The following is a 22,922-nucleotide window of genomic DNA, read 5'->3' on the forward strand; positions in this document are numbered from 1 at the left end:
TTGTTGTGTGCAAATCGTTGTTATGTCGCCCCCACGTTTCCCGTGCAATGTCACCTGTTTCTCCTTACTGTAAAATTTCATAATTAGTTTCATAAAATTCCAGGAAATATCACCTAATGTCGTCAACCATTTAATTCTGAGCATGGCCTCATGATTGTTAAGAGGGAGAAGGAAGAAATCTGCAATTATCTCTTGGTCCTGTAGCAATAGTTTCTCCTGCAAGCGCCTATGATCACAATTCAAAATCCGTCTGTCGGTGACCTTAACATCAAACCTGCAGCGATTCTCGATAGGTAATGATATCCGAACAGCAAGCTTACTATTTAGGAAGTTAGTAGTACTGCCCGTGTCGATGAGAACAGTGATTGGTTGTTGTTTGAGAAGGCCTCCAATTTTCATCGTTTGCGGGTTTGAGTAGCTAGCTAGTGTATGTACCGTAACTTCGGTCGGTTGTGGCTCTTCTTCTGCATCTTCTTCTTCATGTTCAAAGCTCTCTTTTGGATGTTCAATGACCTCTTCTTCTATCGGTTCAATCATAAGAAGTCCTCTTTTACTACAGCGATGCTCACGGCTCCACGGCTCGTCACAATGCCAACATAACCCCTTCGCATATCGCTCCCGAAGCTCTTCTCCTGTTAACCTCTTTGGTGCAGGGACTTGGTCGACAGTAGGGGGGGCTGAGGGCTTCAATATTACTGGTTGAGGAGTGACCCTAGTCCTCCGAGCTTCATGGTTCAATTGCTCCTCTTGATGTCGTGCGAAAGAGATGGCTGCCATAAGCATGTACGGTTGTCGCGCTTTAACTTCTCCTCGGATCTCCGGCTTCAAGCCCTCAATGAAGGTCCTCAATAGCTGTTTTTGAGACCAATCATGATTTTGATTAGATAATCTTTCAAACCTGGTTTGGTACTCCTGAATGGTGGAGGTTTGTCGGATCTTTGCTAGTTGTTCGTCAATATTCTCGTAATCGGTTGGTCTGAAGTGAATCAACAGTTCTTCTTTGAATTGTCGCCATGAAAGGACTCCATAAGTATGTTCAAACCAGTCAAACCACTGAATAGCATCCCCTTCAAGATGTATAGCTGCAATTTTCACCATAGATACATCCGCAATTTTGTGGTACCGAAAATATCGCTCCGCGTGCGAAATCCAACCAATCGGGTCTCCTTCTTCCCATCTAGGGAAGTCTACTCTCATGCATGGATAGTTGAGGTTGGTCATAGAGCTTCCCCTCTCTTGGAAGTCATCTCTTCGGGCTTGGTGTGATTGGGCAAAGCTCTCTCCTTGATATGATTTCTTCGGGCTTAGTGGTCGGCCCAATCTGAGTTCGGTAAAGAGCGTCCGAATCTTATCCTCCATTCGCGCCTCCAAGGCTTCGAATTTAGCATTGATTGCCTCCTTAGATGCCATAGTATATGGCCCCAAATCAATGATGTTAAGATCTCTCTTTTGCTATTGGGTTAAAGGCATGTATAGGTTGAGAGAAGTGATGGTCGAAAGTGTTGGTGGATTGGTGGATGTAGGCTATGGTTTAGGCTTGTTTTGTGGCTGTTTTGGGTGCAGTTTGAGGGTGTGGTTTGGTAGAGTTTTAGGGCTCTGGATGAAAGTTTTGGATCTGTGGTAGATGGTAGCAAAGGTTTGACAGAAATCAGTGGAAGTTGCAGCAAGTATGTGCTGTCTTGTAAGAGTAGAATTGTCGTCGAAGAAACAACGGTTTCTCGACGTAATTTCCACCAAAAACTTAAGAGAATTGAGGAGGGAATTGATAGCAAAATCACAGTTTATATGACAGCAAGGATATCTAATTTAATCAAGAAAATTTCGGCAGTATAACAGCAAAGAAATTGGTGCAAGTTGCAATTGCAGAATTATCGTCGAAAAATTTCAGCGGGTTACGATGAAAATTTGCAGCAACATAAAATCGTTTTTAGAGATGAATTTCTTAATAGATCAATCTTAGATGGAAGCCAAGATGATATATGAAGTCTATAAGAAATTTCATTCAAAAAGATTGCAAATAGATGGGTTAAGGCAACGATATGCAGTTGAAATTTTCTGCAGCATAGATTTTCAAGTGTAGCAGATTGGACATAAAAGATCAGTAGTTTATATTGAGAATTTTTCGATGAAACCAAAGGGAAATCTACTCTTAGGAAGTGTCAAAGATGTCATAAAAATTTCGTAGAAATTTGGAAAGAAAAAGCAGAGTAGCAAGATCAAACAGATGGTGCTATGCGGCTGGAATTCTGCAATATATCTTTCGTCGTAGAGATGAAAACTTTGTGACGAAAAGTTTATGCAGCAATATAGGAACGATTTTTTTTTTTTTTGGATTTTCGAATAAGGATAACTAAATTGCAGCAGCAGTAAGGTAGGAAACCAGAACCTGTTGCAATTCACGGGGAGATCAAAGGATGATCCGTGGTGGTGGAGATGATGGCGGAATTCGGTGACGATCTTTTAAGCAATTGTGGGAATTGCTTTGGATGGTTGTGGAGGGTTGATGGATGGCTGTGAAAGGGCAGCGAGACGCCAAGAACGCTGCTCTGATACCAGGTGTTAGAACCCTTGCAGATTCTAAACTTGGGGTTGATCTCTTTAGGGGATCGGCCTCCTTGGAACTCTATAGGGGTTCCTCCCTCCAAGTTGCTGCTCAAAGGCTGCAGAAAAGATTCATCTATTGCTTGAGAAAAGAGGAGGAATACATGGCTATTTATAGGGCTTCTAAACCCTAACTCCTAATAGGACTCCTACTTAAGACTCTTACTTCTAACCAACTCCTAATAGGACTCCTACTCAAGACTCCTATTCCCTTACAACTCCTAATTCTTCTCTAAGAAAAAACCTCCTACATGAATGTCCCTCTCAATTAGGACTCTCCTAACTAGAGTCCTAACAGAATATCCCTCTCAATTAGGACTCTCCTAGCTAGAGTCCTAACAGAATGTCCCTCTCAATTAGGACTCTCCTAGCTAAAGTCCTAACAGTTTTACATGAATGTCCCTCTCAATTAGGACTCTCCAAGCTAGAGTCCTAACAGAGGTTCTGGTCGCTCGGGGCGCAAAAAGGAGTGCAACACGAGGACTTCCCAGGGGGTCACCCATCCTAGTACTACTCTCGCCCAAGCAAGCTTGACTTCGGAGTTCTGATGGGATCCGGTGCTTTAGTGCTGGTATGATCGCACTCGGTATGTTTGCGTCGTCCCTCACCGTTGTGCACGTAGCGGACGGAGTATGGAGCCTCGAAACCTGTCGAACGATCTCGGAATCGCCATTGTCGGATCTCAGAATCGCCATTACCGGACACGGCAAGCGCGCGCCGAAACCATCGGGACTTTGTCGAACGAACTCGGAATCGCTATTGCGACCCCATTCCGGAAACCTCTCTCCGAGCCCCACGAGACTGACTGCGTAGCGGTCACGGCAAATTCCGAGGCCCAAAACCATCGCCTCGGAGGTCGACGGGAGAGGTTCTGGTCGCTCGGGGCGCAAAAAGGAGTGCAACACGAGGACTTCCCAGGGGGTCACCCATCCTAGTACTACTCTCGCCCAAGTACGCTTGACTTCGGAGTTCTGATGGGATCCGGTGCTTTAGTGCTGGTATGATCGCACTCGCTATATTTGCGTCGTCCCTCGCCTTTGTGCACGTAGCGGACGGAATATGGAGCCTCTAAACCTGTCGAACGATCTCGGAATCGCCATTGTCGGATCTCGGAATCGCCATTACCGGACACGGCAAGCGCGCGCCGAAACCATCGGGACTTTGTCGAACGAACTCGGAATCGCTATTGCGACCCCATTCCGGAAACCTCTCTCCGAGCCCCACGAGACTGACTGCGTAGCGGTCACGGCAAATTCCGAGGCCCAAAACCATCGCCTCGGAGGTCGACGGGAGAGGTTCTGGTCGCTCGGGGCGCAAAAAGGAGTGCATCACGAGGACTTCCCAGGGGGTCACCCATCCTAGTACTACTATCGCCCAAGCACGCTTGACTTCGGAGTTCTAATGGGATCCGGTGCTTTAGTGCTGGTATGATCGCACTCGGTATGTTTGCGTCGTCCCTCGCCGTTGTGCACGTAGCGGACGGAGTATGGAGCCTCGAAACCTGTCGAACGATCTCGGAATCGCCATTACCGGACACGGCAAGCGCGCGCCGAAACCATCGGGACTTTGTCGAACGAACTCGGAATCGCTATTGCGACCCCATTCCGGAAACCTCACTCCGAGCCCCACGAGACTGACTGCGTAGCGGTCATGGCAAATTCCGAGGCCCAAAACCATCGCCTCGGAGGTCGACGGGAGAGGTTCTGGTCGCTCGGGGCGCAAAAAGGAGTGCAACACGAGGACTTCCCAGGGGGTCACCCATCCTAGTACTACTCTCGCCCAAGCAAGCTTGACTTCGGAGTTCTGATGGGATCCGGTGCTTTAGTGCTGGTATGATCGCACTCGGTATGTTTGCGTCGTCCCTCACCGTTGTGCACGTAGCGGACGGAGTATGGAGCCTCGAAACCTGTCGAACGATCTCGGAATCGCCATTGTCGGATCTCAGAATCGCCATTACCGGACACGGCAAGCGCGCGCCGAAACCATCGGGACTTTGTCGAACGAACTCGGAATCGCTATTGCGACCCCATTCCGGAAACCTCTCTCCGAGCCCCACGAGACTGACCGCGTAGCGGTCACGGCAAATTCCGAGGCCCAAAACCATCGCCTCGGAGGTCGACGGGAGAGGTTTTGGTCGCTCGGGGCGCAAAAAGGAGTGCAACACGAGGACTTCCCAGGGGGTCACCCATCCTAGTACTACTCTCGCCCAAGCACGCTTGACTTCGGAGTTCTGATGGGATCCGGTGCTTTAGTGCTGGTATGATCGCACTCGCTATGTTTGCGTCGTCCCTCGCCTTTGTGCACGTAGCGGACGGAGTATGGAGCCTCTAAACCTGTGGAACGATCTCGGAATCGCCATTGTCGGATCTCGGAATCGCCATTACCGGACACGGCAAGCGCGCGCCGAAACCATCGGGACTTTGTCGAACGAACTCGGAATCGCTATTGCGACCCCATTCCGGAAACCTCTCTCCGAGCCCCACGAGACTGACCGCGTAGCGGTCACGGCAAATTCCGAGGCCCAAAACCATCGCCTCGGAGGTCGACGGGAGAGGTTTTGGTCGCTCGGGGCGCAAAAAGGAGTGCAACACGAGGACTTCCCAGGGGGTCACCCATCCTAGTACTACTCTCGCCCAAGCACGCTTGACTTCGGAGTTCTGATGGGATCCGGTGCTTTAGTGCTGGTATGATCGCACTCGCTATGTTTGCGTCGTCCCTCGCCTTTGTGCACGTAGCGGACGGAGTATGGAGCCTCTAAACCTGTGGAACGATCTCGGAATCGCCATTGTCGGATCTCGGAATCGCCATTACCGGACACGGCAAGCGCGCGCCGAAACCATCGGGACTTTGTCGAACGAACTCGGAATCGCTATTGCGACCCCATTCCGGAAACCTCTCTCCGAGCCCCACGAGACTGACTGCGTAGCGGTCACGGCAAATTCCGAGGCCCAAAACCATCGCCTCGGAGGTCGACGGGAGAGGTTTTGGTCGCTCGGGGCGCAAAAAGGAGTGCAACACGAGGACTTCCCAGGGGGTCACCCATCCTAGTACTACTCTCGCCCAAGCACGCTTGACTTCGGAGTTCTGATGGGATCCGGTGCTTTAGTGCTGGTATGATCGCACTCGCTATGTTTGCGTCGTCCCTCGCCTTTGTGCACGTAGCGGACGGAGTATGGAGCCTCTAAACCTGTGGAACGATCTCGGAATCGCCATTGTCGGATCTCGGAATCGCCATTACCGGACATGGCAAGCGCGCGCCGAAACCATCGGGACTTTGTCGAACGAACTCGGAATCGCTATTGCGACCCCATTCCGGAAACCTCTCTCCGAGCCCCACGAGACTGACTGCGTAGCGGTCACGGCAAATTCCGAGGCCCAAAACCATCGCCTCGGAGGTCGACGGGAGAGGTTTTGGTCGCTCGGGGCGCAAAAAGGAGTGCAACACGAGGACTTCCCAGGGGGTCACCCATCCTAGTACTACTCTCGCCCAAGCACGCTTGACTTCGGAGTTCTGATGGGATCCGGTGCTTTAGTGCTGGTATGATCGCACTCGCTATGTTTGCGTCGTCCCTCGCCTTTGTGCACGTAGCGGACGGAGTATGGAGCCTCTAAACCTGTCGAACGATCTCGGAATCGCCATTGTCGGATCTCGGAATCGCCATTACCGGACACGGCAAGCGCGCGCCGAAACCATCGGGACTTTGTCGAACGAACTCGGAATCGCTATTGCGACCCCATTCCGGAAACCTCTCTCCGAGCCCCACGAGACTGACTGCGTAGCGGTCACGGCAAATTCCGAGGCCCAAAACCATCGCCTCGGAGGTCGACGGGAGAGGTTTTGGTCGCTCGGGGCGCAAAAAGGAGTGCAACACGAGGACTTCCCAGGGGGTCACCCATCCTAGTACTACTCTCGCCCAAGCACGCTTGACTTCGGAGTTCTGATGGGATCCGGTGCTTTAGTGCTGGTGTGATCGCACTCGCTATGTTTGCGTCGTCCCTCGCCTTTGTGCACGTAGCGGACGGAGTATGGAGCCTCTAAACCTGTCGAACGATCTCGGAGTCGCCATTGTCGGATCTCGGAATCGCCATTACCGGACACGGCAAGCGCGCGCCGAAACCATCGGGACTTTGTCGAACGAACTCGGAATCGCTATTGCGACCCCATTCCGGAAACCTCTCTCCGAGCCCCACGAGACTGACCGCGTAGCGGTCACGGCAAATTCCGAGGCCCAAAACCATCGCCTCGGAGGTCGACGGGAGAGGTTTTGGTCGCTCGGGGCGCAAAAAGGAGTGCAACACGAGGACTTCCCAGGGGGTCACCCATCCTAGTACTACTCTCGCCCAAGCACGCTTGACTTCGGAGTTCTGATGGGATCCGGTGCTTTAGTGCTGGTGTGATCGCACTCGCTATGTTTGCGTCGTCCCTCGCCTTTGTGCACGTAGCGGACGGAGTATGGAGCCTCTAAACCTGTCGAACGATCTCGGAGTCGCCATTGTCGGATCTCGGAATCGCCATTACCGGACACGGCAAGCGCGCGCCGAAACCATCGGGACTTTGTCGAACGAACTCGGAATCGCTATTGCGACCCCATTCCGGAAACCTCTCTCCGAGCCCCACGAGACTGACTGCGTAGCGGTCACGGCAAATTCCGAGGCCCAAAACCATCGCCTCGGAGGTCGACGGGAGAGGTTTTGGTCGCTCGGGGCGCAAAAAGGAGTGCAACACGAGGACTTCCCAAGGGGTCACCCATCCTAGTACTACTCTCGCCCAAGCACGCTTGACTTCGGAGTTCTGATGGGATCCGGTGCTTTAGTGCTGGTATGATCGCACTCGCTATGTTTGCGTCGTCCCTCGCCTTTGTGCACGTAGCGGACGGAGTATGGAGCCTCTAAACCTGTGGAACGATCTCGGAATCGCCATTGTCGGATCTCGGAATCGCCATTACCGGACACGGCAAGCGCGCGCCGAAACCATCGGGACTTTGTCGAACGAACTCGGAATCGCTATTGCGACCCCATTCCGGAAACCTCTCTCCGAGCCCCACGAGACTGACTGCGTAGCGGTCACGGCAAATTCCGAGGCCCAAAACCATCGCCTCGGAGGTCGACGGGAGAGGTTTTGGTCGCTCGGGGCGCAAAAAGGAGTGCAACACGAGGACTTCCCAGGGGGTCACCCATCCTAGTACTACTCTCGCCCAAGCACGCTTGACTTCGGAGTTCTGATGGGATCCGGTGCTTTAGTGCTGGTATGATCGCACTCGCTATGTTTGCGTCGTCCCTCGCCTTTGTGCACGTAGCGGACGGAGTATGGAGCCTCTAAACCTGTGGAACGATCTCGGAATCGCCATTGTCGGATCTCGGAATCGCCATTACCGGACATGGCAAGCGCGCGCCGAAACCATCGGGACTTTGTCGAACGAACTCGGAATCGCTATTGCGACCCCATTCCGGAAACCTCTCTCCGAGCCCCACGAGACTGACCGCGTAGCGGTCACGGCAAATTCCGAGGCCCAAAACCATCGCCTCGGAGGTCGACGGGAGAGGTTTTGGTCGCTCGGGGCGCAAAAAGGAGTGCAACACGAGGACTTCCCAGGGGGTCACCCATCCTAGTACTACTCTCGCCCAAGCACGCTTGACTTCGGAGTTCTGATGGGATCCGGTGCTTTAGTGCTGGTATGATCGCACTCGCTATGTTTGCGTCGTCCCTCGCCTTTGTGCACGTAGCGGACGGAGTATGGAGCCTCTAAACCTGTCGAACGATCTCGGAATCGCCATTGTCGGATCTCGGAATCGCCATTACCGGACATGGCAAGCGCGCGCCGAAACCATCGGGACTTTGTCGAACGAACTCGGAATCGCTATTGCGACCCCATTCCGGAAACCTCTCTCCGAGCCCCACGAGACTGACCGCGTAGCGGTCACGGCAAATTCCGAGGCCCAAAACCATCGCCTCGGAGGTCGACGGGAGAGGTTTTGGTCGCTCGGGGCGCAAAAAGGAGTGCAACACGAGGACTTCCCAGGGGGTCACCCATCCTAGTACTACTCTCGCCCAAGCACGCTTGACTTCGGAGTTCTGATGGGATCCGGTGCTTTAGTGCTGGTATGATCGCACTCGCTATGTTTGCGTCGTCCCTCGCCTTTGTGCACGTAGCGGACGGAGTATGGAGCCTCTAAACCTGTGGAACGATCTCGGAATCGCCATTGTCGGATCTCGGAATCGCCATTACCGGACATGGCAAGCGCGCGCCGAAACCATCGGGACTTTGTCGAACGAACTCGGAATCGCTATTGCGACCCCATTCCGGAAACCTCTCTCCGAGCCCCACGAGACTGACCGCGTAGCGGTCACGGCAAATTCCGAGGCCCAAAACCATCGCCTCGGAGGTCGACGGGAGAGGTTTTGGTCGCTCGGGGCGCAAAAAGGAGTGCAACACGAGGACTTCCCAGGGGGTCACCCATCCTAGTACTACTCTCGCCCAAGCACGCTTGACTTCGGAGTTCTGATGGGATCCGGTGCTTTAGTGCTGGTATGATCGCACTCGCTATGTTTGCGTCGTCCCTCGCCTTTGTGCACGTAGCGGACGGAGTATGGAGCCTCTAAACCTGTCGAACGATCTCGGAATCGCCATTGTCGGATCTCGGAATCGCCATTACCGGACATGGCAAGCGCGCGCCGAAACCATCGGGACTTTGTCGAACGAACTCGGAATCGCTATTGCGACCCCATTCCGGAAACCTCTCTCCGAGCCCCACGAGACTGACCGCGTAGCGGTCACGGCAAATTCCGAGGCCCAAAACCATCGCCTCGGAGGTCGACGGGAGAGGTTTTGGTCGCTCGGGGCGCAAAAAGGAGTGCAACACGAGGACTTCCCAGGGGGTCACCCATCCTAGTACTACTCTCGCCCAAGCACGCTTGACTTCGGAGTTCTGATGGGATCCGGTGCTTTAGTGCTGGTATGATCGCACTCGCTATGTTTGCGTCGTCCCTCGCCTTTGTGCACGTAGCGGACGGAGTATGGAGCCTCTAAACCTGTCGAACGATCTCGGAATCGCCATTGTCGGATCTCGGAATCGCCATTACCGGACACGGCAAGCGCGCGCCGAAACCATCGGGACTTTGTCGAACGAACTCGGAATCGCTATTGCGACCCCATTCCGGAAACCTCTCTCCGAGCCCCACGAGACTGACTGCGTAGCGGTCACGGCAAATTCCGAGGCCCAAAACCATCGCCTCGGAGGTCGACGGGAGAGGTTTTGGTCGCTCGGGGCGCAAAAAGGAGTGCAACACGAGGACTTCCCAGGGGGTCACCCATCCTAGTACTACTCTCGCCCAAGCACGCTTGACTTCGGAGTTCTGATGGGATCCGGTGCTTTAGTGCTGGTATGATCGCACTCGCTATGTTTGCGTCGTCCCTCGCCTTTGTGCACGTAGCGGACGGAGTATGGAGCCTCTAAACCTGTCGAACGATCTCGGAATCGCCATTGTCGGATCTCGGAATCGCCATTACCGGACACGGCAAGCGCGCGCCGAAACCATCGGGACTTTGTCGAACGAACTCGGAATCGCTATTGCGACCCCATTCCGGAAACCTCTCTCCGAGCCCCACGAGACTGACTGCGTAGCGGTCACGGCAAATTCCGAGGCCCAAAACCATCGCCTCGGAGGTCGACGGGAGAGGTTTTGGTCGCTCGGGGCGCAAAAAGGAGTGCAACACGAGGACTTCCCAGGGGGTCACCCATCCTAGTACTACTCTCGCCCAAGCACGCTTGACTTCGGAGTTCTGATGGGATCCGGTGCTTTAGTGCTGGTGTGATCGCACTCGCTATGTTTGCGTCGTCCCTCGCCTTTGTGCACGTAGCGGACGGAGTATGGAGCCTCTAAACCTGTCGAACGATCTCGGAGTCGCCATTGTCGGATCTCGGAATCGCCATTACCGGACACGGCAAGCGCGCGCCGAAACCATCGGGACTTTGTCGAACGAACTCGGAATCGCTATTGCGACCCCATTCCGGAAACCTCTCTCCGAGCCCCACGAGACTGACTGCGTAGCGGTCACGGCAAATTCCGAGGCCCAAAACCATCGCCTCGGAGGTCGACGGGAGAGGTTTTGGTCGCTCGGGGCGCAAAAAGGAGTGCAACACGAGGACTTCCCAGGGGGTCACCCATCCTAGTACTACTCTCGCCCAAGCACGCTTGACTTCGGAGTTCTGATGGGATCCGGTGCTTTAGTGCTGGTGTGATCGCACTCGCTATGTTTGCGTCGTCCCTCGCCTTTGTGCACGTAGCGGACGGAGTATGGAGCCTCTAAACCTGTCGAACGATCTCGGAGTCGCCATTGTCGGATCTCGGAATCGCCATTACCGGACACGGCAAGCGCGCGCCGAAACCATCGGGACTTTGTCGAACGAACTCGGAATCGCTATTGCGACCCCATTCCGGAAACCTCTCTCCGAGCCCCACGAGACTGACTGCGTAGCGGTCACGGCAAATTCCGAGGCCCAAAACCATCGCCTCGGAGGTCGACGGGAGAGGTTTTGGTCGCTCGGGGCGCAAAAAGGAGTGCAACACGAGGACTTCCCAGGGGGTCACCCATCCTAGTACTACTCTCGCCCAAGCACGCTTGACTTCGGAGTTCTGATGGGATCCGGTGCTTTAGTGCTGGTGTGATCGCACTCGCTATGTTTGCGTCGTCCCTCGCCTTTGTGCACGTAGCGGACGGAGTATGGAGCCTCTAAACCTGTCGAACGATCTCGGAGTCGCCATTGTCGGATCTCGGAATCGCCATTACCGGACACGGCAAGCGCGCGCCGAAACCATCGGGACTTTGTCGAACGAACTCGGAATCGCTATTGCGACCCCATTCCGGAAACCTCTCTCCGAGCCCCACGAGACTGACTGCGTAGCGGTCACGGCAAATTCCGAGGCCCAAAACCATCGCCTCGGAGGTCGACGGGAGAGGTTTTGGTCGCTCGGGGCGCAAAAAGGAGTGCAACACGAGGACTTCCCAGGGGGTCACCCATCCTAGTACTACTCTCGCCCAAGCACGCTTGACTTCGGAGTTCTGATGGGATCCGGTGCTTTAGTGCTGGTGTGATCGCACTCGCTATGTTTGCGTCGTCCCTCGCCTTTGTGCACGTAGCGGACGGAGTATGGAGCCTCTAAACCTGTCGAACGATCTCGGAGTCGCCATTGTCGGATCTCGGAATCGCCATTACCGGACACGGCAAGCGCGCGCCGAAACCATCGGGACTTTGTCGAACGAACTCGGAATCGCTATTGCGACCCCATTCCGGAAACCTCTCTCCGAGCCCCACGAGACTGACTGCGTAGCGGTCACGGCAAATTCCGAGGCCCAAAACCATCGCCTCGGAGGTCGACGGGAGAGGTTTTGGTCGCTCGGGGCGCAAAAAGGAGTGCAACACGAGGACTTCCCAGGGGGTCACCCATCCTAGTACTACTCTCGCCCAAGCACGCTTGACTTCGGAGTTCTGATGGGATCCGGTGCTTTAGTGCTGGTGTGATCGCACTCGCTATGTTTGCGTCGTCCCTCGCCTTTGTGCACGTAGCGGACGGAGTATGGAGCCTCTAAACCTGTCGAACGATCTCGGAGTCGCCATTGTCGGATCTCGGAATCGCCATTACCGGACACGGCAAGCGCGCGCCGAAACCATCGGGACTTTGTCGAACGAACTCGGAATCGCTATTGCGACCCCATTCCGGAAACCTCTCTCCGAGCCGCACGAGACTGACTGCGTAGCGGTCACGGCAAATTCCGAGGCCCAAAACCATCGCCTCGGAGGTCGACGGGAGAGGTTTTGGTCGCTCGGGGCGCAAAAAGGAGTGCAACACGAGGACTTCCCAGGGGGTCACCCATCCTAGTACTACTCTCGCCCAAGCACGCTTGACTTCGGAGTTCTGATGGGATCCGGTGCTTTAGTGCTGGTGTGATCGCACTCGCTATGTTTGCGTCGTCCCTCGCCTTTGTGCACGTAGCGGACGGAGTATGGAGCCTCTAAACCTGTCGAACGATCTCGGAGTCGCCATTGTCGGATCTCGGAATCGCCATTACCGGACACGGCAAGCGCGCGCCGAAACCATCGGGACTTTGTCGAACGAACTCGGAATCGCTATTGCGACCCCATTCCGGAAACCTCTCTCCGAGCCGCACGAGACTGACTGCGTAGCGGTCACGGCAAATTCCGAGGCCCAAAACCATCGCCTCGGAGGTCGACGGGAGAGGTTTTGGTCGCTCGGGGCGCAAAAAGGAGTGCAACACGAGGACTTCCCAGGGGGTCACCCATCCTAGTACTACTCTCGCCCAAGCACGCTTGACTTCGGAGTTCTGATGGGATCCGGTGCTTTAGTGCTGGTGTGATCGCACTCGCTATGTTTGCGTCGTCCCTCGCCTTTGTGCACGTAGCGGACGGAGTATGGAGCCTCTAAACCTGTCGAACGATCTCGGAGTCGCCATTGTCGGATCTCGGAATCGCCATTACCGGACACGGCAAGCGCGCGCCGAAACCATCGGGACTTTGTCGAACGAACTCGGAATCGCTATTGCGACCCCATTCCGGAAACCTCTCTCCGAGCCCCACGAGACTGACTGCGTAGCGGTCACGGCAAATTCCGAGGCCCAAAACCATCGCCTCGGAGGTCGACGGGAGAGGTTTTGGTCGCTCGGGGCGCAAAAAGGAGTGCAACACGAGGACTTCCCAGGGGGTCACCCATCCTAGTACTACTCTCGCCCAAGCACGCTTGACTTCGGAGTTCTGATGGGATCCGGTGCTTTAGTGCTGGTGTGATCGCACTCGCTATGTTTGCGTCGTCCCTCGCCTTTGTGCACGTAGCGGACGGAGTATGGAGCCTCTAAACCTGTCGAACGATCTCGGAGTCGCCATTGTCGGATCTCGGAATCGCCATTACCGGACACGGCAAGCGCGCGCCGAAACCATCGGGACTTTGTCGAACGAACTCGGAATCGCTATTGCGACCCCATTCCGGAAACCTCTCTCCGAGCCCCACGAGACTGACTGCGTAGCGGTCACGGCAAATTCCGAGGCCCAAAACCATCGCCTCGGAGGTCGACGGGAGAGGTTTTGGTCGCTCGGGGCGCAAAAAGGAGTGCAACACGAGGACTTCCCAGGGGGTCACCCATCCTAGTACTACTCTCGCCCAAGCACGCTTGACTTCGGAGTTCTGATGGGATCCGGTGCTTTAGTGCTGGTGTGATCGCACTCGCTATGTTTGCGTCGTCCCTCGCCTTTGTGCACGTAGCGGACGGAGTATGGAGCCTCTAAACCTGTCGAACGATCTCGGAGTCGCCATTGTCGGATCTCGGAATCGCCATTACCGGACACGGCAAGCGCGCGCCGAAACCATCGGGACTTTGTCGAACGAACTCGGAATCGCTATTGCGACCCCATTCCGGAAACCTCTCTCCGAGCCCCACGAGACTGACTGCGTAGCGGTCACGGCAAATTCCGAGGCCCAAAACCATCGCCTCGGAGGTCGACGGGAGAGGTTTTGGTCGCTCGGGGCGCAAAAAGGAGTGCAACACGAGGACTTCCCAGGGGGTCACCCATCCTAGTACTACTCTCGCCCAAGCACGCTTGACTTCGGAGTTCTGATGGGATCCGGTGCTTTAGTGCTGGTGTGATCGCACTCGCTATGTTTGCGTCGTCCCTCGCCTTTGTGCACGTAGCGGACGGAGTATGGAGCCTCTAAACCTGTCGAACGATCTCGGAGTCGCCATTGTCGGATCTCGGAATCGCCATTACCGGACACGGCAAGCGCGCGCCGAAACCATCGGGACTTTGTCGAACGAACTCGGAATCGCTATTGCGACCCCATTCCGGAAACCTCTCTCCGAGCCCCACGAGACTGACTGCGTAGCGGTCACGGCAAATTCCGAGGCCCAAAACCATCGCCTCGGAGGTCGACGGGAGAGGTTTTGGTCGCTCGGGGCGCAAAAAGGAGTGCAACACGAGGACTTCCCAGGGGGTCACCCATCCTAGTACTACTCTCGCCCAAGCACGCTTGACTTCGGAGTTCTGATGGGATCCGGTGCTTTAGTGCTGGTGTGATCGCACTCGCTATGTTTGCGTCGTCCCTCGCCTTTGTGCACGTAGCGGACGGAGTATGGAGCCTCTAAACCTGTCGAACGATCTCGGAGTCGCCATTGTCGGATCTCGGAATCGCCATTACCGGACACGGCAAGCGCGCGCCGAAACCATCGGGACTTTGTCGAACGAACTCGGAATCGCTATTGCGACCCCATTCCGGAAACCTCTCTCCGAGCCGCACGAGACTGACTGCGTAGCGGTCACGGCAAATTCCGAGGCCCAAAACCATCGCCTCGGAGGTCGACGGGAGAGGTTTTGGTCGCTCGGGGCGCAAAAAGGAGTGCAACACGAGGACTTCCCAGGGGGTCACCCATCCTAGTACTACTCTCGCCCAAGCACGCTTGACTTCGGAGTTCTGATGGGATCCGGTGCTTTAGTGCTGGTGTGATCGCACTCGCTATGTTTGCGTCGTCCCTCGCCTTTGTGCACGTAGCGGACGGAGTATGGAGCCTCTAAACCTGTCGAACGATCTCGGAGTCGCCATTGTCGGATCTCGGAATCGCCATTACCGGACACGGCAAGCGCGCGCCGAAACCATCGGGACTTTGTCGAACGAACTCGGAATCGCTATTGCGACCCCATTCCGGAAACCTCTCTCCGAGCCGCACGAGACTGACTGCGTAGCGGTCACGGCAAATTCCGAGGCCCAAAACCATCGCCTCGGAGGTCGACGGGAGAGGTTTTGGTCGCTCGGGGCGCAAAAAGGAGTGCAACACGAGGACTTCCCAGGGGGTCACCCATCCTAGTACTACTCTCGCCCAAGCACGCTTGACTTCGGAGTTCTGATGGGATCCGGTGCTTTAGTGCTGGTGTGATCGCACTCGCTATGTTTGCGTCGTCCCTCGCCTTTGTGCACGTAGCGGACGGAGTATGGAGCCTCTAAACCTGTCGAACGATCTCGGAGTCGCCATTGTCGGATCTCGGAATCGCCATTACCGGACACGGCAAGCGCGCGCCGAAACCATCGGGACTTTGTCGAACGAACTCGGAATCGCTATTGCGACCCCATTCCGGAAACCTCTCTCCGAGCCCCACGAGACTGACTGCGTAGCGGTCACGGCAAATTCCGAGGCCCAAAACCATCGCCTCGGAGGTCGACGGGAGAGGTTTTGGTCGCTCGGGGCGCAAAAAGGAGTGCAACACGAGGACTTCCCAGGGGGTCACCCATCCTAGTACTACTCTCGCCCAAGCACGCTTGACTTCGGAGTTCTGATGGGATCCGGTGCTTTAGTGCTGGTGTGATCGCACTCGCTATGTTTGCGTCGTCCCTCGCCTTTGTGCACGTAGCGGACGGAGTATGGAGCCTCTAAACCTGTCGAACGATCTCGGAGTCGCCATTGTCGGATCTCGGAATCGCCATTACCGGACACGGCAAGCGCGCGCCGAAACCATCGGGACTTTGTCGAACGAACTCGGAATCGCTATTGCGACCCCATTCCGGAAACCTCTCTCCGAGCCCCACGAGACTGACTGCGTAGCGGTCACGGCAAATTCCGAGGCCCAAAACCATCGCCTCGGAGGTCGACGGGAGAGGTTTTGGTCGCTCGGGGCGCAAAAAGGAGTGCAACACGAGGACTTCCCAGGGGGTCACCCATCCTAGTACTACTCTCGCCCAAGCACGCTTGACTTCGGAGTTCTGATGGGATCCGGTGCTTTAGTGCTGGTGTGATCGCACTCGCTATGTTTGCGTCGTCCCTCGCCTTTGTGCACGTAGCGGACGGAGTATGGAGCCTCTAAACCTGTCGAACGATCTCGGAGTCGCCATTGTCGGATCTCGGAATCGCCATTACCGGACACGGCAAGCGCGCGCCGAAACCATCGGGACTTTGTCGAACGAACTCGGAATCGCTATTGCGACCCCATTCCGGAAACCTCTCTCCGAGCCGCACGAGACTGACTGCGTAGCGGTCACGGCAAATTCCGAGGCCCAAAACCATCGCCTCGGAGGTCGACGGGAGAGGTTTTGGTCGCTCGGGGCGCAAAAAGGAGTGCAACACGAGGACTTCCCAGGGGGTCACCCATCCTAGTACTACTCTCGCCCAAGCACGCTTGACTTCGGAGTTCTGATGGGATCCGGTGCTTTAGTGCTGGTGTGATCGCACTCGCTATGTTTGCGTCGTCCCTCGCCTTTGTGCACGTAGCGGACGGAGTATGGAGCCTCTAAACCTGTCGAACGATCTCGGAGTCGCCATTGTCGGATCTCGGAATCGCCATTACCGGACACGGCAAGCGCGCGCCGAAACCATCGGGACTTTGTCGAACGAACTCGGAATCGCTATTGCGACCCCATTCCGGAAACCTCTCTCCGAGCCCCACGAGACTGACTGCGTAGCGGTCACGGCAAATTCCGAGGCCCAAAATCATCGCCTCGGAGGTCGACGGGAGAGGTTTTGGTCGCTCGGGGCGCAAAAAGGAGTGCAACACGAGGACTTCCCAGGGGGTCACCCATCCTAGTACTACTCTCGCCCAAGCACGCTTGACTTCGGAGTTCTGATGGGATCCGGTGCTTTAGTGCTGGTGTGATCGCACTCGCTATGTTTGCGTCGTCCCTCGCCTTTGTGCACGTAGCGGACGGAGTATGGAGCCTCTAAACCTGTCGAACGATCTCGGAGTCGCCATTGTCGGATCTCGGAATCGCCATTACCGGACACGGCAAGCGCGCGCCGAAACCATCGGGACTTTGTCGAACGAACTCGGAATCGCTATTGCGACCCCATTCCGGAAACCTCTCTCCGAGCCCCACGAGACTGACTGCGTAGCGGTCACGGCAAATTCCGAGGCCCAAAACCATCGCCTCGGAGGTCGACGGGAGAGGTTTTGGTCGCTCGGGGCGCAAAAAGGAGTGCAACACGAGGACTTCCCAGGGGGTCACCCATCCTAGTACTACTCTCGCCCAAGCACGCTTGACTTCGGAGTTCTGATGGGATCCGGTGCTTTAGTGCTGGTGTGATCGCACTCGCTATGTTTGCGTCGTCCCTCGCCTTTGTGCACGTAGCGGACGGAGTATGGAGCCTCTAAACCTGTCGAACGATCTCGGAGTCGCCATTGTCGGATCTCGGAATCGCCATTACCGGACACGGCAAGCGCGCGCCGAAACCATCGGGACTTTGTCGAACGAACTCGGAATCGCTATTGCGACCCCATTCCGGAAACCTCTCTCCGAGCCGCACGAGACTGACTGCGTAGCGGTCACGGCAAATTCCGAGGCCCAAAACCATCGCCTCGGAGGTCGACGGGAGAGGTTTTGGTCGCTCGGGGCGCAAAAAGGAGTGCAACACGAGGACTTCCCAGGGGGTCACCCATCCTAGTACTACTCTCGCCCAAGCACGCTTGACTTCGGAGTTCTGATGGGATCCGGTGCTTTAGTGCTGGTGTGATCGCACTCGCTATGTTTGCGTCGTCCCTCGCCTTTGTGCACGTAGCGGACGGAGTATGGAGCCTCTAAACCTGTCGAACGATCTCGGAGTCGCCATTGTCGGATCTCGGAATCGCCATTACCGGACACGGCAAGCGCGCGCCGAAACCATCGGGACTTTGTCGAACGAACTCGGAATCGCTATTGCGACCCCATTCCGGAAACCTCTCTCCGAGCCGCACGAGACTGACTGCGTAGCGGTCACGGCAAATTCCGAGGCCCAAAACCATCGCCTCGGAGGTCGACGGGAGAGGTTTTGGTCGCTCGGGGCGCAAAAAGGAGTGCAACACGAGGACTTCCCAGGGGGTCACCCATCCTAGTACTACTCTCGCCCAAGCACGCTTGACTTCGGAGTTCTGATGGGATCCGGTGCTTTAGTGCTGGTGTGATCGCACTCGCTATGTTTGCGTCGTCCCTCGCCTTTGTGCACGTAGCGGACGGAGTATGGAGCCTCTAAACCTGTCGAACGATCTCGGAGTCGCCATTGTCGGATCTCGGAATCGCCATTACCGGACACGGCAAGCGCGCGCCGAAACCATCGGGACTTTGTCGAACGAACTCGGAATCGCTATTGCGACCCCATTCCGGAAACCTCTCTCCGAGCCCCACGAGACTGACTGCGTAGCGGTCACGGCAAATTCCGAGGCCCAAAACCATCGCCTCGGAGGTCGACGGGAGAGGTTTTGGTCGCTCGGGGCGCAAAAAGGAGTGCAACACGAGGACTTCCCAGGGGGTCACCCATCCTAGTACTACTCTCGCCCAAGCACGCTTGACTTCGGAGTTCTGATGGGATCCGGTGCTTTAGTGCTGGTGTGATCGCACTCGCTATGTTTGCGTCGTCCCTCGCCTTTGTGCACGTAGCGGACGGAGTATGGAGCCTCTAAACCTGTCGAACGATCTCGGAGTCGCCATTGTCGGATCTCGGAATCGCCATTACCGGACACGGCAAGCGCGCGCCGAAACCATCGGGACTTTGTCGAACGAACTCGGAATCGCTATTGCGACCCCATTCCGGAAACCTCTCTCCGAGCCCCACGAGACTGACTGCGTAGCGGTCACGGCAAATTCCGAGGCCCAAAACCATCGCCTCGGAGGTCGACGGGAGAGGTTTTGGTCGCTCGGGGCGCAAAAAGGAGTGCAACACGAGGACTTCCCAGGGGGTCACCCATCCTAGTACTACTCTCGCCCAAGCACGCTTGACTTCGGAGTTCTGATGGGATCCGGTGCTTTAGTGCTGGTGTGATCGCACTCGCTATGTTTGCGTCGTCCCTCGCCTTTGTGCACGTAGCGGACGGAGTATGGAGCCTCTAAACCTGTCGAACGATCTCGGAGTCGCCATTGTCGGATCTCGGAATCGCCATTACCGGACACGGCAAGCGCGCGCCGAAACCATCGGGACTTTGTCGAACGAACTCGGAATCGCTATTGCGACCCCATTCCGGAAACCTCTCTCCGAGCCCCACGAGACTGACTGCGTAGCGGTCACGGCAAATTCCGAGGCCCAAAACCATCGCCTCGGAGGTCGACGGGAGAGGTTTTGGTCGCTCGGGGCGCAAAAAGGAGTGCAACACGAGGACTTCCCAGGGGGTCACCCATCCTAGTACTACTCTCGCCCAAGCACGCTTGACTTCGGAGTTCTGATGGGATCCGGTGCTTTAGTGCTGGTGTGATCGCACTCGCTATGTTTGCGTCGTCCCTCGCCTTTGTGCACGTAGCGGACGGAGTATGGAGCCTCTAAACCTGTCGAACGATCTCGGAGTCGCCATTGTCGGATCTCGGAATCGCCATTACCGGACACGGCAAGCGCGCGCCGAAACCATCGGGACTTTGTCGAACGAACTCGGAATCGCTATTGCGACCCCATTCCGGAAACCTCTCTCCGAGCCCCACGAGACTGACTGCGTAGCGGTCACGGCAAATTCCGAGGCCCAAAACCATCGCCTCGGAGGTCGACGGGAGAGGTTTTGGTCGCTCGGGGCGCAAAAAGGAGTGCAACACGAGGACTTCCCAGGGGGTCACCCATCCTAGTACTACTCTCGCCCAAGCACGCTTGACTTCGGAGTTCTGATGGGATCCGGTGCTTTAGTGTTGGTGTGATCGCACTCGCTATGTTTGCGTCGTCCCTCGCCTTTGTGCACGTAGCGGACGGAGTATGGAGCCTCTAAACCTGTCGAACGATCTCGGAGTCGCCATTGTCGGATCTCGGAATCGCCATTACCGGACACGGCAAGCGCGCGCCGAAACCATCGGGACTTTGTCGAACGAACTCGGAATCGCTATTGCGACCCCATTCCGGAAACCTCTCTCCGAGCCGCACGAGACTGACTGCGTAGCGGTCACGGCAAATTCCGAGGCCCAAAACCATCGCCTCGGAGGTCGACGGGAGAGGTTTTGGTCGCTCGGGGCGCAAAAAGGAGTGCAACACGAGGACTTCCCAGGGGGTCACCCATCCTAGTACTACTCTCGCCCAAGCACGCTTGACTTCGGAGTTCTGATGGGATCCGGTGCTTTAGTGCTGGTGTGATCGCACTCGCTATGTTTGCGTCGTCCCTCGCCTTTGTGCACGTAGCGGACGGAGTATGGAGCCTCTAAACCTGTCGAACGATCTCGGAGTCGCCATTGTCGGATCTCGGAATCGCCATTACCGGACACGGCAAGCGCGCGCCGAAACCATCGGGACTTTGTCGAACGAACTCGGAATCGCTATTGCGACCCCATTCCGGAAACCTCTCTCCGAGCCCCACGAGACTGACTGCGTAGCGGTCACGGCAAATTCCGAGGCCCAAAACCATCGCCTCGGAGGTCGACGGGAGAGGTTTTGGTCGCTCGGGGCGCAAAAAGGAGTGCAACACGAGGACTTCCCAGGGGGTCACCCATCCTAGTACTACTCTCGCCCAAGCACGCTTGACTTCGGAGTTCTGATGGGATCCGGTGCTTTAGTGCTGGTGTGATCGCACTCGCTATGTTTGCGTCGTCCCTCGCCTTTGTGCACGTAGCGGACGGAGTATGGAGCCTCTAAACCTGTCGAACGATCTCGGAGTCGCCATTGTCGGATCTCGGAATCGCCATTACCGGACACGGCAAGCGCGCGCCGAAACCATCGGGACTTTGTCGAACGAACTCGGAATCACTATTGCGACCCCATTCCGGAAACCTCTCTCCGAGCCCCACGAGACTGACTGCGTAGCGGTCACGGCAAATTCCGAGGCCCAAAACCATCGCCTCGGAGGTCGACGGGAGAGGTTTTGGTCGCTCGGGGCGCAAAAAGGAGTGCAACACGAGGACTTCCCAGGGGGTCACCCATCCTAGTACTACTCTCGCCCAAGCACGCTTGACTTCGGAGTTCTGATGGGATCCGGTGCTTTAGTGCTGGTGTGATCGCACTCGCTATGTTTGCGTCGTCCCTCGCCTTTGTGCACGTAGCGGACGGAGTATGGAGCCTCTAAACCTGTCGAACGATCTCGGAGTCGCCATTGTCGGATCTCGGAATCGCCATTACCGGACACGGCAAGCGCGCGCCGAAACCATCGGGACTTTGTCGAACGAACTCGGAATCGCTATTGCGACCCCATTCCGGAAACCTCTCTCCGAGCCGCACGAGACTGACTGCGTAGCGGTCACGGCAAATTCCGAGGCCCAAAACCATCGCCTCGGAGGTCGACGGGAGAGGTTTTGGTCGCTCGGGGCGCAAAAAGGAGTGCAACACGAGGACTTCCCAGGGGGTCACCCATCCTAGTACTACTCTCGCCCAAGCACGCTTGACTTCGGAGTTCTGATGGGATCCGGTGCTTTAGTGCTGGTGTGATCGCACTCGCTATGTTTGCGTCGTCCCTCGCCTTTGTGCACGTAGCGGACGGAGTATGGAGCCTCTAAACCTGTCGAACGATCTCGGAGTCGCCATTGTCGGATCTTGGAATCGCCATTACCGGACACGGCAAGCGCGCGCCGAAACCATCGGGACTTTGTCGAACGAACTCGGAATCGCTATTGCGACCCCATTCCGGAAACCTCTCTCCGAGCCCCACGAGACTGACTGCGTAGCGGTCACGGCAAATTCCGAGGCCCAAAACCATCGCCTCGGAGGTCGACGGGAGAGGTTTTGGTCGCTCGGGGCGCAAAAAGGAGTGCAACACGAGGACTTCCCAGGGGGTCACCCATCCTAGTACTACTCTCGCCCAAGCACGCTTGACTTCGGAGTTCTGATGGGATCCGGTGCTTTAGTGCTGGTGTGATCGCACTCGCTATGTTTGCGTCGTCCCTCGCCTTTGTGCACGTAGCGGACGGAGTATGGAGCCTCTAAACCTGTCGAACGATCTCGGAGTCGCCATTGTCGGATCTCGGAATCGCCATTACCGGACACGGCAAGCGCGCGCCGAAACCATCGGGACTTTGTCGAACGAACTCGGAATCGCTATTGCGACCCCATTCCGGAAACCTCTCTCCGAGCCGCACGAGACTGACTGCGTAGCGGTCACGGCAAATTCCGAGGCCCAAAACCATCGCCTCGGAGGTCGACGGGAGAGGTTTTGGTCGCTCGGGGCGCAAAAAGGAGTGCAACACGAGGACTTCCCAGGGGGTCACCCATCCTAGTACTACTCTCGCCCAAGCACGCTTGACTTCGGAGTTCTGATGGGATCCGGTGCTTTAGTGCTGGTGTGATCGCACTCGCTATGTTTGCGTCGTCCCTCGCCTTTGTGCACGTAGCGGACGGAGTATGGAGCCTCTAAACCTGTCGAACGATCTCGGAGTCGCCATTGTCGGATCTCGGAATCGCCATTACCGG

At 56.2% G+C, this 22,922-nt stretch overlaps 47 non-coding genes across 47 annotated transcripts; all 47 read right to left on the bottom strand.

Annotated features, from left to right (window-relative positions):
• Positions 1-3,067: 3,067 nt before the first annotated feature.
• Positions 3,068-3,186, bottom strand: LOC135647166 (5S ribosomal RNA). Its single transcript, XR_010499908.1, has one exon. It is a non-coding gene; the product is annotated as a 5S ribosomal RNA (ribosomal RNA).
• A 308-nt stretch (positions 3,187-3,494) lies between these two features.
• Positions 3,495-3,613, bottom strand: LOC135647119 (5S ribosomal RNA). The gene has a single exon (XR_010499862.1). It is a non-coding gene; the product is annotated as a 5S ribosomal RNA (ribosomal RNA).
• A 308-nt stretch (positions 3,614-3,921) lies between these two features.
• LOC135647522 (5S ribosomal RNA) lies at positions 3,922-4,040 on the bottom strand. Its single transcript, XR_010500259.1, has one exon. It is a non-coding gene; the product is annotated as a 5S ribosomal RNA (ribosomal RNA).
• Positions 4,041-4,326: 286 nt separating this feature from the next.
• Positions 4,327-4,445, bottom strand: LOC135647168 (5S ribosomal RNA). Its single transcript, XR_010499910.1, has one exon. It is a non-coding gene; the product is annotated as a 5S ribosomal RNA (ribosomal RNA).
• A 308-nt stretch (positions 4,446-4,753) lies between these two features.
• Positions 4,754-4,872, bottom strand: LOC135648162 (5S ribosomal RNA). Its single transcript, XR_010500851.1, has one exon. It is a non-coding gene; the product is annotated as a 5S ribosomal RNA (ribosomal RNA).
• A 308-nt stretch (positions 4,873-5,180) lies between these two features.
• LOC135648163 (5S ribosomal RNA) lies at positions 5,181-5,299 on the bottom strand. Its single transcript, XR_010500852.1, has one exon. It is a non-coding gene; the product is annotated as a 5S ribosomal RNA (ribosomal RNA).
• Positions 5,300-5,607: 308 nt separating this feature from the next.
• Positions 5,608-5,726, bottom strand: LOC135648164 (5S ribosomal RNA). Its single transcript, XR_010500853.1, has one exon. It is a non-coding gene; the product is annotated as a 5S ribosomal RNA (ribosomal RNA).
• A 308-nt stretch (positions 5,727-6,034) lies between these two features.
• On the bottom strand, positions 6,035-6,153 carry LOC135648165 (5S ribosomal RNA). The gene has a single exon (XR_010500854.1). It is a non-coding gene; the product is annotated as a 5S ribosomal RNA (ribosomal RNA).
• Positions 6,154-6,461: 308 nt separating this feature from the next.
• On the bottom strand, positions 6,462-6,580 carry LOC135646564 (5S ribosomal RNA). The gene has a single exon (XR_010499311.1). It is a non-coding gene; the product is annotated as a 5S ribosomal RNA (ribosomal RNA).
• A 308-nt stretch (positions 6,581-6,888) lies between these two features.
• On the bottom strand, positions 6,889-7,007 carry LOC135646565 (5S ribosomal RNA). The gene has a single exon (XR_010499312.1). It is a non-coding gene; the product is annotated as a 5S ribosomal RNA (ribosomal RNA).
• Positions 7,008-7,315: 308 nt separating this feature from the next.
• Positions 7,316-7,434, bottom strand: LOC135646346 (5S ribosomal RNA). The gene has a single exon (XR_010499100.1). It is a non-coding gene; the product is annotated as a 5S ribosomal RNA (ribosomal RNA).
• A 308-nt stretch (positions 7,435-7,742) lies between these two features.
• Positions 7,743-7,861, bottom strand: LOC135648166 (5S ribosomal RNA). The gene has a single exon (XR_010500855.1). It is a non-coding gene; the product is annotated as a 5S ribosomal RNA (ribosomal RNA).
• Positions 7,862-8,169: 308 nt separating this feature from the next.
• LOC135648167 (5S ribosomal RNA) lies at positions 8,170-8,288 on the bottom strand. The gene has a single exon (XR_010500856.1). It is a non-coding gene; the product is annotated as a 5S ribosomal RNA (ribosomal RNA).
• A 308-nt stretch (positions 8,289-8,596) lies between these two features.
• LOC135648168 (5S ribosomal RNA) lies at positions 8,597-8,715 on the bottom strand. Its single transcript, XR_010500857.1, has one exon. It is a non-coding gene; the product is annotated as a 5S ribosomal RNA (ribosomal RNA).
• A 308-nt stretch (positions 8,716-9,023) lies between these two features.
• On the bottom strand, positions 9,024-9,142 carry LOC135648169 (5S ribosomal RNA). The gene has a single exon (XR_010500858.1). It is a non-coding gene; the product is annotated as a 5S ribosomal RNA (ribosomal RNA).
• A 308-nt stretch (positions 9,143-9,450) lies between these two features.
• LOC135648170 (5S ribosomal RNA) lies at positions 9,451-9,569 on the bottom strand. The gene has a single exon (XR_010500859.1). It is a non-coding gene; the product is annotated as a 5S ribosomal RNA (ribosomal RNA).
• Positions 9,570-9,877: 308 nt separating this feature from the next.
• On the bottom strand, positions 9,878-9,996 carry LOC135648172 (5S ribosomal RNA). The gene has a single exon (XR_010500861.1). It is a non-coding gene; the product is annotated as a 5S ribosomal RNA (ribosomal RNA).
• A 308-nt stretch (positions 9,997-10,304) lies between these two features.
• On the bottom strand, positions 10,305-10,423 carry LOC135646566 (5S ribosomal RNA). Its single transcript, XR_010499313.1, has one exon. It is a non-coding gene; the product is annotated as a 5S ribosomal RNA (ribosomal RNA).
• A 308-nt stretch (positions 10,424-10,731) lies between these two features.
• On the bottom strand, positions 10,732-10,850 carry LOC135646567 (5S ribosomal RNA). The gene has a single exon (XR_010499314.1). It is a non-coding gene; the product is annotated as a 5S ribosomal RNA (ribosomal RNA).
• Positions 10,851-11,158: 308 nt separating this feature from the next.
• LOC135646569 (5S ribosomal RNA) lies at positions 11,159-11,277 on the bottom strand. The gene has a single exon (XR_010499316.1). It is a non-coding gene; the product is annotated as a 5S ribosomal RNA (ribosomal RNA).
• A 308-nt stretch (positions 11,278-11,585) lies between these two features.
• Positions 11,586-11,704, bottom strand: LOC135646570 (5S ribosomal RNA). Its single transcript, XR_010499317.1, has one exon. It is a non-coding gene; the product is annotated as a 5S ribosomal RNA (ribosomal RNA).
• Positions 11,705-12,012: 308 nt separating this feature from the next.
• Positions 12,013-12,131, bottom strand: LOC135646571 (5S ribosomal RNA). The gene has a single exon (XR_010499318.1). It is a non-coding gene; the product is annotated as a 5S ribosomal RNA (ribosomal RNA).
• Positions 12,132-12,439: 308 nt separating this feature from the next.
• LOC135646572 (5S ribosomal RNA) lies at positions 12,440-12,558 on the bottom strand. The gene has a single exon (XR_010499319.1). It is a non-coding gene; the product is annotated as a 5S ribosomal RNA (ribosomal RNA).
• A 308-nt stretch (positions 12,559-12,866) lies between these two features.
• Positions 12,867-12,985, bottom strand: LOC135646573 (5S ribosomal RNA). The gene has a single exon (XR_010499320.1). It is a non-coding gene; the product is annotated as a 5S ribosomal RNA (ribosomal RNA).
• A 308-nt stretch (positions 12,986-13,293) lies between these two features.
• LOC135646574 (5S ribosomal RNA) lies at positions 13,294-13,412 on the bottom strand. Its single transcript, XR_010499321.1, has one exon. It is a non-coding gene; the product is annotated as a 5S ribosomal RNA (ribosomal RNA).
• Positions 13,413-13,720: 308 nt separating this feature from the next.
• On the bottom strand, positions 13,721-13,839 carry LOC135646575 (5S ribosomal RNA). The gene has a single exon (XR_010499322.1). It is a non-coding gene; the product is annotated as a 5S ribosomal RNA (ribosomal RNA).
• A 308-nt stretch (positions 13,840-14,147) lies between these two features.
• Positions 14,148-14,266, bottom strand: LOC135646576 (5S ribosomal RNA). Its single transcript, XR_010499323.1, has one exon. It is a non-coding gene; the product is annotated as a 5S ribosomal RNA (ribosomal RNA).
• A 308-nt stretch (positions 14,267-14,574) lies between these two features.
• Positions 14,575-14,693, bottom strand: LOC135646577 (5S ribosomal RNA). Its single transcript, XR_010499324.1, has one exon. It is a non-coding gene; the product is annotated as a 5S ribosomal RNA (ribosomal RNA).
• Positions 14,694-15,001: 308 nt separating this feature from the next.
• On the bottom strand, positions 15,002-15,120 carry LOC135646578 (5S ribosomal RNA). Its single transcript, XR_010499325.1, has one exon. It is a non-coding gene; the product is annotated as a 5S ribosomal RNA (ribosomal RNA).
• A 308-nt stretch (positions 15,121-15,428) lies between these two features.
• LOC135646580 (5S ribosomal RNA) lies at positions 15,429-15,547 on the bottom strand. The gene has a single exon (XR_010499327.1). It is a non-coding gene; the product is annotated as a 5S ribosomal RNA (ribosomal RNA).
• A 308-nt stretch (positions 15,548-15,855) lies between these two features.
• LOC135646581 (5S ribosomal RNA) lies at positions 15,856-15,974 on the bottom strand. Its single transcript, XR_010499328.1, has one exon. It is a non-coding gene; the product is annotated as a 5S ribosomal RNA (ribosomal RNA).
• Positions 15,975-16,282: 308 nt separating this feature from the next.
• On the bottom strand, positions 16,283-16,401 carry LOC135646582 (5S ribosomal RNA). Its single transcript, XR_010499329.1, has one exon. It is a non-coding gene; the product is annotated as a 5S ribosomal RNA (ribosomal RNA).
• Positions 16,402-16,709: 308 nt separating this feature from the next.
• Positions 16,710-16,828, bottom strand: LOC135646583 (5S ribosomal RNA). The gene has a single exon (XR_010499330.1). It is a non-coding gene; the product is annotated as a 5S ribosomal RNA (ribosomal RNA).
• Positions 16,829-17,136: 308 nt separating this feature from the next.
• LOC135646584 (5S ribosomal RNA) lies at positions 17,137-17,255 on the bottom strand. Its single transcript, XR_010499331.1, has one exon. It is a non-coding gene; the product is annotated as a 5S ribosomal RNA (ribosomal RNA).
• A 308-nt stretch (positions 17,256-17,563) lies between these two features.
• On the bottom strand, positions 17,564-17,682 carry LOC135646585 (5S ribosomal RNA). Its single transcript, XR_010499332.1, has one exon. It is a non-coding gene; the product is annotated as a 5S ribosomal RNA (ribosomal RNA).
• A 308-nt stretch (positions 17,683-17,990) lies between these two features.
• Positions 17,991-18,109, bottom strand: LOC135646586 (5S ribosomal RNA). Its single transcript, XR_010499333.1, has one exon. It is a non-coding gene; the product is annotated as a 5S ribosomal RNA (ribosomal RNA).
• Positions 18,110-18,417: 308 nt separating this feature from the next.
• On the bottom strand, positions 18,418-18,536 carry LOC135646587 (5S ribosomal RNA). Its single transcript, XR_010499334.1, has one exon. It is a non-coding gene; the product is annotated as a 5S ribosomal RNA (ribosomal RNA).
• Positions 18,537-18,844: 308 nt separating this feature from the next.
• Positions 18,845-18,963, bottom strand: LOC135646588 (5S ribosomal RNA). The gene has a single exon (XR_010499335.1). It is a non-coding gene; the product is annotated as a 5S ribosomal RNA (ribosomal RNA).
• Positions 18,964-19,271: 308 nt separating this feature from the next.
• Positions 19,272-19,390, bottom strand: LOC135646589 (5S ribosomal RNA). The gene has a single exon (XR_010499336.1). It is a non-coding gene; the product is annotated as a 5S ribosomal RNA (ribosomal RNA).
• A 308-nt stretch (positions 19,391-19,698) lies between these two features.
• On the bottom strand, positions 19,699-19,817 carry LOC135646591 (5S ribosomal RNA). Its single transcript, XR_010499338.1, has one exon. It is a non-coding gene; the product is annotated as a 5S ribosomal RNA (ribosomal RNA).
• Positions 19,818-20,125: 308 nt separating this feature from the next.
• On the bottom strand, positions 20,126-20,244 carry LOC135647394 (5S ribosomal RNA). The gene has a single exon (XR_010500133.1). It is a non-coding gene; the product is annotated as a 5S ribosomal RNA (ribosomal RNA).
• A 308-nt stretch (positions 20,245-20,552) lies between these two features.
• LOC135646592 (5S ribosomal RNA) lies at positions 20,553-20,671 on the bottom strand. Its single transcript, XR_010499339.1, has one exon. It is a non-coding gene; the product is annotated as a 5S ribosomal RNA (ribosomal RNA).
• A 308-nt stretch (positions 20,672-20,979) lies between these two features.
• Positions 20,980-21,098, bottom strand: LOC135646593 (5S ribosomal RNA). The gene has a single exon (XR_010499340.1). It is a non-coding gene; the product is annotated as a 5S ribosomal RNA (ribosomal RNA).
• Positions 21,099-21,406: 308 nt separating this feature from the next.
• On the bottom strand, positions 21,407-21,525 carry LOC135646594 (5S ribosomal RNA). Its single transcript, XR_010499341.1, has one exon. It is a non-coding gene; the product is annotated as a 5S ribosomal RNA (ribosomal RNA).
• A 308-nt stretch (positions 21,526-21,833) lies between these two features.
• On the bottom strand, positions 21,834-21,952 carry LOC135646595 (5S ribosomal RNA). The gene has a single exon (XR_010499342.1). It is a non-coding gene; the product is annotated as a 5S ribosomal RNA (ribosomal RNA).
• A 308-nt stretch (positions 21,953-22,260) lies between these two features.
• On the bottom strand, positions 22,261-22,379 carry LOC135646596 (5S ribosomal RNA). Its single transcript, XR_010499343.1, has one exon. It is a non-coding gene; the product is annotated as a 5S ribosomal RNA (ribosomal RNA).
• A 308-nt stretch (positions 22,380-22,687) lies between these two features.
• On the bottom strand, positions 22,688-22,806 carry LOC135646597 (5S ribosomal RNA). The gene has a single exon (XR_010499344.1). It is a non-coding gene; the product is annotated as a 5S ribosomal RNA (ribosomal RNA).
• Between the last annotated feature and the right edge of the window lie 116 nt (positions 22,807-22,922).

This window comes from Musa acuminata, chromosome BXJ3-8 (genome assembly GCF_036884655.1).
Source record: "Musa acuminata AAA Group cultivar baxijiao chromosome BXJ3-8, Cavendish_Baxijiao_AAA, whole genome shotgun sequence".
Lineage (NCBI taxonomy): Eukaryota > Viridiplantae > Streptophyta > Magnoliopsida > Zingiberales > Musaceae > Musa > Musa acuminata.